Source organism: Neopsephotus bourkii, unplaced genomic scaffold (genome assembly GCF_033783945.1).
Source record: "Neopsephotus bourkii isolate Nb327-2 ecotype Australia unplaced genomic scaffold, CSIRO-AGI_Nbou_v1 NB_1655, whole genome shotgun sequence".
NCBI classification, from domain to species: Eukaryota; Metazoa; Chordata; class Aves; order Psittaciformes; family Psittacidae; genus Neopsephotus; species Neopsephotus bourkii.
The window spans coordinates 7,903,939-7,914,409 of NW_026902129.1; the positions used below are offsets into that span (position 1 = coordinate 7,903,939).

Here is a 10,471-nt window from a genome sequence, read left to right on the forward strand (position 1 = left end):
TCCAAACTGGGAAAGGACTAGAATCTATGCTAAATAGAAGCACACTGCTACATCAGCCTAAGGGCTTGCAGCTAAAATAAAGGCCAGCCATAGATAGCAAATTCAGTTCTCACAGAAGGTCAAGAAAACCTGAGAAAGAGACGACAGAAATGAACCACCACCAGTAATAAAGACCAGTGAATGTCTCAGGTTTGGGTAACCAATACTCATTGCCATGTGCTTCTGGGAAGAAAAATCCTCAGAGGCAACAGGACAGGTAACAGAGGCCAGACAACTCTAAGCCATCTCATGCAAAACCATGGTTACCACCAGAACACAGAGAACAAGGATCATAAACTCAACTCTAGGATCCATACTACTGTTTCACAGTACCTCCAGACATTGCATTGTACATATTACTGTATATACATGCACATATATTTACAATCAGTAGGTACAAATCTGGACACAGAAATTGCAGCCCTTCAAAGAAAGACAAGAGGAACATAAAACTTCCCTCCAAACATTTGCTTGAACATGTCATGTTTTACAAATTAGCATTTGGAGAATAAGACACAAAATGTACCTTGATTTTGAAGGGCTTACTTATCTCTGATGTGGTCTTTCATATGGAAATCAGACAGATTTCCTTCCCTTGTACAAACCTCAGGTTCAGTTTATATGAAAATCTAGATCTTCACACCCCAATGCATTTCCAAACTCATTTGGAAGTACAACCTCAACTCTGGTGATTTAATGGCTGACAGACACACTGCCCATCTCTGCAAACACACCCAGCTTTGGCGAACCTTCATCGCCTGCTCTTCCAGCATCTCCACATGTTGTTCAGACAGAAGTTCACTCAACATGGTTGCTGTAAATCAGCAGTACAAAGCTGGTGGGTTTTGTGTTTTTGCTAAACAACATCTGGGCTTCCCAAACTTTTTGGCTTTCCACGTATTGGGAAGATAAAACACTGATCTAACAGCCCTGTTAACTGGAAAGAGCCCAGAATCGCCCAAACCATTCACTTCTGTGACAAGAATTAAGAGCACATCAGAGCAAATGAGCATCAGCCATGCCAAACTCCACCAAATTCACATTTGCTCAGCACCTACCTTTGGACAAATCCCTACTGGAACATCCTCCTCCAGGACAGCACCAAACAATTGGGAGCTGAGGATGTTGCTTCTAAGCATTCTCATTATTGTTCAGTTGAGAAACACAGTGCATGTATCAGAACAATCCCTGGGTCTCATTTCCACAGTGCATGGAAACCATAACACAGCTCTCACTCAAAGGAGTTAATATTTTCTTCTTTTCCTATGAACATTCACATCAGAGATTTTCTGGCACTTGCACATTTGCAAATGTTTAGAGTCTGGAACTGACATATGAGCACATCTGGGAGAAAGACCAGCACAAGGATATTCACATGGGAACAGTTATAAATCTATTTCTGCCAATTAACGTCCTCTCCAAACAGACTAATAGGAAATGACCAGGGGAACGAGATCCAGGCACAGGAAACAATTTAAGGAGTAGTCAGCTTTGATTTAATTTAGATGTTGACTTTCTGTTTCCCCAGTAGCGCCAGGGAGCAGCAAGTGCCAGGGAAATGGAGCCAGGAGTTGATGGCGATCCCAGTGCAGGACATGCTCTTACATCTGGGTCTGATGACACCAGGCAGACCATGACTGGTAAAAGGGCCTTTCAGTAGCCCCATAAAGTGATTAATGAGGAGCAAGCTTCAAGCAGGGGCCCTAGTCAGGAGCAAAAGAAGATAGAACCAGAGACAAGGCTTCAAGATACACCCAAGAGACAACCTACCTGCAGCACATGGCAAAGGTACAGCCAGGAGGCAGAGCAAGAGGCAGACAAACCTACAGCACAGCTTGGGTATGGACCAAAGGCCCAAGGCTGAGCTTAAATTAGGCATCAGTGGATGTGGGTGGAAGCCCTGGTGAGGTTGCTCAGAGCCAGTAGAGTCTGTTAGTGCTTTGAGGGCCCTAACAAGACCTGGGCAATGTCTTCTTGTTTAAGGACCTTCCTCTGTACCAATCATCCATGTGGCAGCAGATGAGCTTCATCTTATTTTAGGGGTCATACTCATTTGACCAGGAAAAGGAATCCAGAAGGAAGATGTAAAGACAAGAGAAAAAACTGGAGTGAGAAGAGAATTTCCTCAGACCAACAAGGAAGAATAGGAAAAACTATGCAGAGTTCTTTACACATGAAAGATAAGCTTCTCACTTAGCATCTCACCATCAGTGAACTGCCCTTGCCACTGTCTTCAGGAAACTGACTCCAACTGATGCTGATGTAGCTAGAAATCACATCCAGTCAAGCGAATTGTCCAAGTTATTCCATAAAGCATCATCCCCACAGCATGGAACTGGCACTTTGCCTCCGCACTGTTCAGCACTTCAGGTCTTACTGTAAAAGCTTATGCGTACAATTTTCATGTCTGTATTTGTAACATTTAGAAGGCACTGCCACACTTAGAAATTAGGGCACTATCCATGTATTTTTCCCAAGGACATCTGAAATTTTACAAGCTACTTATTCTTTCAGAAGTGTCTGACTCTTTCCTTTATCCCCTACCTGAAATCACAATCAGCCCAAGGGGCGCAATCATTCCTGCAGCAACCACTTGACTTCATAGATTATTCTTTCTGTCGAGGAACAAGCAGGAGATGATGAAACCTGCAGGAAAAAAAAAAAGCATCCTTGAAAACCTTCCCCCATCCCAGCTAAAAAACAGAACAGCAGGAAAACTATATATGTAACCATTTTCAAACTCTTTCTGAGAAAGAAGTAGACAAATGATAGTCCTAATTCAGCAAAGTAATGAAGTATCTAGACAATATGATGGTCATATAATCACAGAATCACAGAATGGTTTGGGTTGGAAAGGATCTTGAGATCATTCTGTTCCAACCCCTGCAATGGGCAGGGATGCCTCACACTAGACCATTTCACCCAAGGATCTGTCCAACCTGGCCTTGAACACTGCCAGGGATGGAGCAGTCACCACTTCCCTGTGCAACCTGTGCCAGAGCCTCAGCACCCTCACAGGGAAGAGCTTCTGCCTTAGATCTAACCTGAACTTCCCCTGTTTCAGTTTGAACCCATCACCCCTTGTCCTATTGCTACAGTCCCTGATGAAGAGTCCCTCTCCAGCATCCTTGTAGCCCCCTTCAGACACTGGAAGCTGCTCTGAGGTCTCCACACAGCTTCTCTTCTCCAGGCTGAACAGCCCCAGTGTTCTCAGCCTGTCTCCATACAGGAGGTGCTCCAGCCCCTGAGCATCCCTGTGGCCTCCTCTGGACTTGCTCCAACAGCTCCATGTCCTTCTTATGTTGAGGACACCAGAGCTGCAAACAGTGCTGCAAGCGGGGTCTCATAAGAGCAGAGTAGAGGGGCAGGAGCACATCCTTCCACCTGCTGGTTATGCTCCTCTCTGAACTGAAGTCAGTATTGAGGTGTACTGTCCCCTCTACTTTTGTGAATTTCCTTGACCAAAAGACTCCTTCCTACATGGCAGATACATCGGGAGAGCTAAGCAGGTTTCATGGGTACCACCAACTAGTGCATGTCACCCACAAGTGCAAAGCTAGCACAACTCCAATGTACCACTGCCATCCCTCACAGCAGCTCAGGCTAGTCCTAACATCTCCAGAATGCCATTAAATCCAACACCCTATGGGAATAAAATTGAAGCATAACCCCCTCTAGATATGGGTATCTGGTAGTGGAGGCTCCTGAGATAGTCTCTTCCCATATTACCTCCCTTCTCTTGTTCTCCTGATTCCCAGAGGAAGGTATCACATGCTTATTAGGTACAATCCTGTTCATTGCACTGACTCAATGAGAAATTATAGGGTGCTACAAAGCACCCTATAAGCAGGTGCTTCATAATGGCAGCCTAACACAGTAGCTCTTAATCTTATATGTGCCACAGCCACTCTCACACAAGGTCAATTGCACCTATGATTAATTTACACAAGCTGAACCCTCAGCTGCCACCTTACACAGCCTTGCAGATGCACAGGCTGCATAAAACTCTATTGGTAATTAGTTTGTCAAGCAAATGGTAGGGAAGAACAACACTGGTAATTTATACCATAGATATTCAAATGAAACAATTTCCCTGAATAATTTGATGTCAGAAAGAAGAACAGCAGCAAAGCAGAACAAAGCTTCCCACCAGCTCTTGAAGGGACACTAATGTATTATGAGCCAAATTCAGACACAGTAAAAACCACGTTTTTTTTCACTGAACTCATCTGGCCAGATTTTGGCATTAAAAATGGTTCTGAAATTATTCAGGCATGTCCTATGTACAGAGACTCTGGGATGACCAAGGATGCTACAGTTCAGTGAGATAGGACCTGTATGGAAAACACTGTATGTTATCCCAAAAGGGAAGATATAAACCATCTAATGGAAATATTTGTTACATTTTAGTTCTTTACAAAGAAAAAGCAGGACTCATCAGCCTACACCCTTCTTATTTTTCTTCTCACTCTATCACCCTTAGTACTGTCAGAGGTATTGGGACCCTCATCATCTGTTACCAGCAGCCCTCTTCACTATAAACCTAGCTGGTTGTAGTTGTTATTGTTACTTTTGTGTGTGTGAAACAGAATTTCACTTCTAAAATTGCTCCTTGGGTGACACTTCAGTGTTTTGCCAGAGTGTCTTGGATAGTGGACTTCAGGCAAATCAAAAGGGGGATTCCCTGGCTATAAGAATATGCAATGGGTTTCATAGTCACTAACCTGGGACACACCATAAGATAGAACGACCTAGCCTTGGAAATGCTTGTGGTCCTGCCATAGTACTGTGTGTGAAATCCCCAGAAGCTTCAATCTCAGCTGGTGCAGCACCTCATTTATGCTGAAGCAAGTCTGTGAGCCTTGGTGAGAACTGCAGAAATTCAGATCTTGGGTAGAAATCTATCTCAAAACCTGGTGTTCCAGGGTGCCACCCTGCAAAAGGGGTTCCTCAAGACTTCCACCAGTACCTGTCAGATGTCTGGGCTAGCTGACTTAAAGGAACTAACATTTCTCAGATCAGAATCCCACAGTGTTCCTTGGTTTCCACTGAATTCAAAGCTCCCATCTTAGCAGTCAAGCAGGAGGGGAGAAGAAGGAATTTTCCCTCATGGCAGAAGTTGAGTAAAGCGTTTCAAACCTTGTTGCCAGTAAGTTATTTTATAATATAAAGGATGAGAAGCATATCCTTAGATATGTTCACAACAGATGATGGGGCGAACTGCACCTCTGTACAAAAAGAAGAAAAGAAGAGTTAATTCTGAGCAAAAAGGAGATTTAATTGATGGTAGAGAAGAGTCTCTTCATTTTCTGTGAGTATTGACAGTTAGGATACAACAGCCACGTGAAATAGGTCTTCTCAGCATCAAGATGATCCATTTTCCTGGCTTGTGTGTTTTAGGATGATTCAGTGTGGTAAACCAGTGTATTCCCGAATGAGCACTACTTGAGCAAGCAGTACCTAATAAATTCTCAGCTGTCAATGTCACTTTTCTCCCTTTTCCTCCATCAGGCCTCTTCTTCCTTTCTTTTTGGTGAGAATTAGGAGTGGAGACTTACTGCTGTTGAATGTTATCAAACCAAAGCACTCTGAGCTCTTTGGGTCTTGCCATTGATAACTGTATTTCTGCAGAGATAACAAACTCTAGAGAAATAAGAGAATCTTTCAAACACTCCAAATAAAGCTGCTTGCAGAAATGGGTGTTTTTTATTCAACTCATACTAGTAGAGTACAAGACAGAGATACCAACACATGCTGGCACTGGCATTTCTGGTGAAGAGTAAAACTGGACAAGAGATAGGATCAGTTATTCCAACACTGCCTACAAAACCCCTAGTCTGTGTGTCTGTTAAGAAACCCTGAAGAGAAGCAGGTCCTTTGGGGAAAATATTAAAGAAAAGAAGGACAATTTGGAAACAGTCTGGCCACTGTTAAAACTTCTCTTTCTTTTCAATTAGGTTCTACCCGATACTAGGAGTTTTCACGTAGATATTATTTCATTCTATTTCATGTAAATAAGGATTTTCAAATAATCAATACTAATTCTGTATCCTCTTTTGACTTCTTGGGGACACTTTTTGGCAGCAGTGCTTCCCACAGGTCTTCTGTGCTCAGTAACAATAAACTCCCATCACCATTAACACTTCCGGTGTTGTCTCTCCTTAAGCTTTCTCTCTTACATAAGCCCAGTCTTTCTCCATATCCATTTCTGTTTCATTATACCTTGATTTTATATGTCATAATTCACTCACAAACAGCAATAATTATTTTCACAATCTCATCCCTTCCAACAGAAAACTGAGACAGAAACCCTATTCTTGTTACACTTTCCCCATAGAATATTTATTGACAGTAGGTCACCCTTTTCTGCCAAAGGATAAGTAAAATACTAACTATGGGCCCAGAAAGCAAGGCAAGGTCAGCTCCAGGCTGTTCTTCAGCATTTGTTCAGATTTATAATAAATGAATGTGAATTCTTGACTTAGTTTCCAATTTACTACTTCTAACAATTCCAGACGAACTGTTCAGTAGGGTAAAACTAACACTATAACAGTGTTTAACTGGAACAAACTAATCCAGTTATGTGACAGTCTAGAATCATAGAACCACAGAATGGTTAGGGTTGGAAAGGACCTTAAGATCATCCAGTTCCAACCCCTTGCCATGGGCAGGGACACAACATACTAGGACCAGGTTGGCCAAGGCTCTGTCCAACCTGGCCTTGAACACTGCCAGGGATGGAGCATTCAGTCAATGTAAGCAATCTAAAAAACACAGGATGGGTAAGAGGTAATCATGAGTAACCCACTATTACCCTGTAACCATCAAACAGTAGACATGCCTCCTTATTAAAATATAAGTAAACTTTCTGGCCTCTGTCTGGTGCAGGATCAGTCATCACAGGACTGAACACAAATCATATTCCCAGCAAGTGAAAGCATGGATATCTCTAAAAGGGGAAAAAAGTAGTAGAAAAAGTAGACTGGCTTCCACAACACAGGCTTTGTGATTGGAGAGAGGACTCAGAGCCAACAAATTTGGCTTTGAAATCTCACCTTTTTCATTCATTTCCTGCCAATCCATGGACAAGTCACCTCCCCTCTTGCCTTGATTTCCTCGTGAGTAAGCTGGAACTGACGTATGTGTAACAGGAATCTGACAATCGCGATGTGATTACCAGTTGAAAAGCTTTTCAAAAGCTCATATGGGAATGTTACAGAGGTGCTGCAGTTATACCCCTTCCCAGGTTTCTATTCACAGGGGTGTGAGGGGGAGGACCAAGCTGTTATTTGTTTAATGAAAACTGTATTTACTCACAACTTGGATTCATTATTTCCTTTCTCAGAAGAGAAAGCTTGAGTTAGTAGCTGCTGGGAAGCTTGAAAATAGTATCAGTGGCCATAAAACCCCCCACTACATACCCATTGTACTATCACCCCATTAGAAATGCGGTACAGGGACTGCCAAATTACCAGTTGGCTAATGCTTCAAAATCAAGGACAAACAGCACATCACAATTCAATAAGGAAGGAGACCATGTCTACAGCACAAAAGCCATACCCTGACCTTCATATAGTAATTGTTTGATGGTTTACAGCTGTAAAAATATGCTAATAGGATCAACAAACAAAGAGAAAAAAGACTTTGAAACAATGATGAATACAGATAAAATAGCTCAGTGAAGCCCGGATATTTCCACATGACAGCCAAACATGAGCTAGGAAGTACTGCAATGTCTTCTCTGAATACAAAGATATATACAAGCACACAGCAACAAGACCTTAAATGTCCTTATACAGGGGGAGAGACTGAGTATCAGTTAGATGCAAGGATTATGAGCCTGAAAGAGACAAATCCGTACTAACTCATTTACAGGCACCGAATCCTTCTTTTTTCTTGACACTCTGTGTTGACTGTCCTGCTATACCTTTAAAAAAGGCTGGTCTGCAATGGATTCTTTTCTGGTTGTCATACTTGATTATTTGTCTGGATATTTTCATTTCACACCTTTTGCTAAAATCTGCAAAGAAACCCCAGGATCTGTCATTATTCTGTCTGAGTTTTCCCGAGTCCCTGCCTGGAGAGTAACAATAAAAGCTCCCTCATCTTTCTCTGGATTCTCCTTAAACATTGCCTCAAATAACAAAATGCTATGTGTCCATTCTCTCTGCCCTCAAGTTACCAACCAATACTGCTGACCAGAAATATCCACAGAGATAACATGATATGAGACTTTATATTTCAAGGCAAATAACAAAGAACAAAGAAAGAAAGAGAGAGAAAGCGAAAGAGCAAAGGCACAATGTCTGTTGTGGCTCCGTGCAGATGCTGCAAATGTGTTAGTTTCATCTCATGTGAAAACCTGGCCTGTTGAGCCCATCAGCTGGGAAACCGAAGGCAGGAACCAGAAATGTCATTGAGGTAGATTGTAAAACACAGAGGATGCCCAGAGGAGTACGATGGAACAAGGGAGGATGTACTCTTCACATTTTTCTTTTTCACCAGAAAATCAGAGACTGGAGAGGCAATACCATTGAGTTGTATTAAAGTAACCTCCTGATCCTTCCATTCTCCTTAGAGCATGCTAGCTTGCAGTTACTGCACAGGCAACTATGTCTTTCAGAGTGTGTAACTGAAAGTTAGCAACACAAAGCTGTGGAGGTGGATCATCTTGTATTAAGTGAACTTCTAGAGAAGGATGGTTCATGGAACAATGACTTGGATGCTTTCCTTAGCGTAGTGTTAGTTTAGCTACACAAACACAGGTTTGTTATCTCAAGCCACAAATCAGAGATGATGTGAAAAGTGCATAGGTCTTGGTGTAGATAAAAGGCCCATGTAAGTCTCCAGCAGACAACTACTGATGTTATTTAGTCCACCTTCTGGGAACTGCACTTTTCTTTTTAAGAGAACATACATTTCTTCTGAAAAGCTATTAGATGTCTAGCTGGTGCTTTGGGATGTGCATTGTACTGACACAAAATAGGCTACAAGAAGCTGAAAATTACTACAGAGCTGCTGTGAACAAGATCAGATTATTGGAGGGGTCCTATTTGACACAGGGAAAAGGGGTCACAAACCTTGTGGAATCACAAAGGTTTCAACTGTGAGGACTTCAGAAAGGGGCAATACTTTGGAGATACTTGTTCCTTCTCATTCTTGCTTGGGTCAAGTAGCTTGGGAGGGTTGAGTAGCTGGCCGTGTGGAAGGCTGCTCCTATAGCAGAACAGCACGTAACAGCAATTTCTATGGTGATAGAACCTGTCACAGATACTCTGCTGTGGTCAGGAAGGAGACTATCCTTAACAAGAAAAGAAATAAGTTAGTGAAGAAACACTTGTTCAATTACAGGACCAAAATAATGCGGTTTTAAAACTATTACTGTCACTTTTCAACCTGGTACACAGCAGAAAATCAACAGAAGTCATTGTGGGAATTGTCTTCCATCCAACTACTGCACTAGCTACTAGAAAATGTACTTCTTCACTGTCTTCTCCCTCATTATTTGTCTCACACCAGTCATTTCTGTTTCCTTCACTGTAACACAATCATGCTGCAGCTCCAAGAATGAAACTGTTCCATCAGATCGTCACTGTTATGTCTCATACTGCAAGTATGCACTTCTGCCATCCTTTTCAAGTTGAAGCTAGACATGCTTTTTAATGCTGGTGAGCTCAAAGGAAGGATGCCTCTTAGGGAAACTCTCATATTCATAAGCAGGACAAAACTGAAAGCCCCAGGTATGCCTCTTTAAAAATGATGACAAGAAGAAGACTGCTTAGATCAAATATTAGCGACCTCTATAATTTAGCCAAATTATTTAAATCACTGAGGGCCATATGTAATAATTTATAATCTAGTATAGAATATTTCATATAATTGGAACACTGACAGAAAATCTATATTTGCTTTCGTTCTCATTATTTAAATGTTCACCCTAGGAAATCATTCTAAAAACATGAATAGTTTGTCGACTGTACAATATTCTTCTTGTAACATTGTAAAGAGGTGACAGATACATGTAATTTAATGCTGTAGAGCATAAAAGACTGAAAGGGGAAATTCAGATGAACCAGATTAGGTCTTTTTATTCATAGGTTGCTTTTGCTTGCTCTTTAGGAGAGGAATATACCTATTTTCATATTTATATGTGCTCAGTGAAGATATTCCAGGCCTAAATGTACCTCTAAGGCACTACAGCGGCAAATGCATGATTTTCAGAAGTTGGAAATTAACTCACTTGTGGTTCTTATAAAGGACAAGGTGGATATGAACTTTCACACTGCACAAGGTGATTGCCAGAATGATGGTATCATGTTTGATATTCCACAGCCTCACTTCCACTGAAGTTCAAGAAGAGCACACATCTGACCTGGCTCTGCTTACCCAGCAAAAGAACATTAAAGACAGTCTTGTGTTCCCTGAGTGACAA

At 41.8% G+C, this 10,471-nt stretch overlaps 1 long non-coding RNA gene across 1 annotated transcript; it reads right to left on the minus strand.

Annotated features, from left to right (window-relative positions):
* Nucleotides 1-7,141: 7,141 nt before the first annotated feature.
* Nucleotides 7,142-10,471, minus strand: LOC133223834 (uncharacterized). Its single transcript, XR_009728694.1, has 3 exons — nt 10,280-10,471; nt 9,120-9,340; nt 7,142-8,059 (listed from the first exon to the last, which is right to left on the minus strand). It is a non-coding gene; the product is annotated as an uncharacterized LOC133223834 (long non-coding RNA).